The sequence below is a fragment of the Triticum aestivum genome, chromosome 3B (genome assembly GCF_018294505.1).
Source record: "Triticum aestivum cultivar Chinese Spring chromosome 3B, IWGSC CS RefSeq v2.1, whole genome shotgun sequence".
Classification (NCBI taxonomy): Eukaryota; Viridiplantae; Streptophyta; class Magnoliopsida; order Poales; family Poaceae; genus Triticum; species Triticum aestivum.
The window spans coordinates 551,285,176-551,288,447 of record NC_057801.1 but is presented as its reverse complement, the minus strand read 5'-3'; positions in this window follow the sequence as shown (position 1 = coordinate 551,288,447).

Below are 3,272 nucleotides of genomic sequence, written 5' to 3'. Positions count from 1 at the left end.
TTCCCTTTGTCTAGCGGTATTGTACTTGCCCGAGATTCGATCGTCGGTATGTCGATACCTTGTTCAATCTCGTTGCCGGCAAGTCTCTTTACTCGTTTCGTAACACATCATCCCGTGATCAACCCCTTGGTCACATTGTGCACATTATGATGATGTCCTACCGACTGGGCCTAGAGATACCTCTCAGTCAACCGGAGTGACAAATCCCAGTCTCGATTCGTGCCAACCCAACAGACACTTCCGGAGATACCCGTAGTGCACCTTTATAGCCACCCAGTTACATTGTGACGTTTGGTGCACCCAAAGCATTCCTACGGTATCCGGGAGTTGCACAATCTCATGGTCTAAGGAAATGATACTTGACATTATAAAAGCTTTAGCATACGAACTACACGATCTTCGTGCTAGGCTTAGGATTGGGTCTTGTCCATCACATCATTCTCCTAGTGATGTGATCCCGTTATCAACGACATCCAATGTCCATGGTCAGGAAACTGTAACCATCTATTGATCAACGAGCTAGTCAATTAGAGGCTTACTAGGGACATGATGTTGTCTATGTACCCACACATGTATCTGAGTTTCCTATCAATACAATTATAGCATGGATAATAAACGATTATCATGAACAAGGAAATATAATAATAATAACTAATTTATTATTGCCTCTAGGGCATATTTCCAACAATTGGTGGCATCACCAAAGCCTGAGCATGAGCATGACCATTGCACAACTAAGCATGAGCATTGAACAAACTCAATTTGGTGGCATTGAACACAAGCCACTATAGTGAGATTACTACCATTGCTTTCTATGCACACAAATGTAGGACACAAATGAAGGACCAAACCACTAATCTAGTCTAACAAACTACTAACATATGAACGAAAGAACCATCTATCACTAGTAGAAAAGGGGGCATCAGTCCCGGTTCGTAAGGGTCTTTAGTCCCGGTTCTTGAACCGGGACTAAAGGGTCGTTACTAATGCCTCCCCCTTTAGTCCAAACTGGAACCGGGACTAAAGGTCGCGGCCACGTGGAGCTCTACCTTTAGTCCCGGTTGGTAACACCGGTTGGTAACACCAACCGGGACTAAAGGAAATTTTATGATTTTTTTTGAATTTTTTTCAATTTTCTGAATTATTTTAACCTATAATCTCTAATCACCACCCCTCATCACTGCTCAATTTATCCTCTAATCTCTAATCACCCCTCATCATTCCTAATCATCTAACTTCCCGAACGGTCACCCATCCTCCCACTCCCCCAGCCTGAGCACGCTTAACTTCCGAGTTCTATTCTCCCTCGTTTCCAAGTCTGCACTTGTTGTTTTGCTGACAATAGTAAGATGTCAATCCTATTAACCCTCAGGAATTTTGCGTGAGCATTTCACTGTTTGAGTTTGAAACTATTGTTTTAAAAAACAATAATTATTTAGTAACACTAATGTTTCTTGAATAATTAGTTTGACCATTGTTTGACCACAGTTTGACCATAGTTTGACCAGATTTGACCAAAATTCAAAATAACTGAAATAATTATTTAGTAACACTAATATTCTGTCATAATTAGTTTGACCATTGTTTGACCACACTTTGAAATTTATTCGATTTTTTCCACTCTAGATCTTAAAAGCCCCATAACTTTTTTTCTGTTAGGTTTTTGAGGATTCTAAAAATGTTTAACGGGGTTCCCCCGGTTAAATTTGGATGTAACTTTTCGAGTAGATGATTTTTCATATAAAAAACTTTTTCATCCGAGTCAGTATGCAAAAGTTATGCCCATTTTACTAAATTCTAGAGAGATTTTGCAAATAAAGTCGAAATTCACATTTGCAAATTTTCCCAACAACTAGACCACATATCACATGGGAAACTTATTTTTATTTTTTTTGACATTCATTTTCTTTTATTTTTTTAAAACTGAAAAGGCGATCCATGGGGGGGTGGAGTTTGAAAATGTGACCTTTAGTACCGGTTCGTGCCGTGAACCGGTACTAATGCCTCAAACCCCATTAGTACCGGTTCGTGGCACCAACCGGGACTAAAGGTCTAACCTTTAGTCCCGGTTGGTGCCACGAACCGGTACTAATGGGCATCGCACCCTTTTAGTCCCGGTTCGTGGCACCAACCGGGACTAAAAGGTCCAGACGAACCGGGACAAATGGCCCACGTGGCCCCTGGGCGCATGAACCGGGACTAATGCCCCCATTAGTCCCGGTTCTAGAGTGAACCGGGACTAATGGGCTAACCCGGGGTGGACCAAAGCCCTCTTTTCTACTAGTGTATGGAGAGGGGCCAAACCCACGACTTTGCCGCCAAAAAACCTAACCTAATCGAATCGGCCAAAACCCTAACTTTACTGCCCTAACACAAACCCAACACCATTCACCCCTCAAACCACCATGAGACACAGTGACGCGGCAACACTGATGCGGACGGCGACCCATTACATGGCCGAGGCGACGAGGCTGAACAGAGAAGAGGCGGAACAGAGAAGAAGAGGGAGGCTCACCATAGTCCGGTGGGATGACGCCGAGCGGCCGGATGAGGTGAGCGGAAGGAGGTGGCTCAATGCCGCCGGCGAACTCCGGCGATGATGACGTGATGGCTAACGTCGTCACCAAATCACCGCCGCGGTCGCCCCCGACAGGACAGCCGGCTTGTAACGGATCTGAACAGGAGTCCCACTATACTTAATTCAGGTGTGAAGTAGTGTGGGTTAATTCGACGGAACGACAGGGGCTTTGTGCAAAAATACCAGTGCTGACGGTCCAACCTCTGAACTGCCACTTGTCGAGCTCTGATTGGCTTTGGACCAAAACATCACATAAGGGTGCACGTTTTGGCACCCCTTAGTTCATTTTTGCAACTTTTGGACTAAATCATCACATTCTCTGCAAGCTTATGGATCTGGGTGCTATTACCTCTTTTTTGAACTCTTCAAGTTGGGTAGACTAATCTTGCCACTTAAATACTCAGCAGCGTAGCTTGTACTTGCCGCCACGTTACGCTTCCCCTGAGGGCCCACCTGGTATTGAACTGCGTGAAGAGCACAAACTCGAACCGCTGCACGAACAGCCGCAACGTCAGAAAATATGACCAATGTTTTTTCAGCGATTTTTTTGACGGGCTTTTTCAGCGATTTTTATATCACGTATCAAGACGCTAATATACATTTTTTATTGTAGTAACTGCTGTTTTTCTTGATTTTTTTTTTGCGTTCAAACCTGAGAGCTTTTATTCAACGAACAAGCTCCTGGCATCATCAG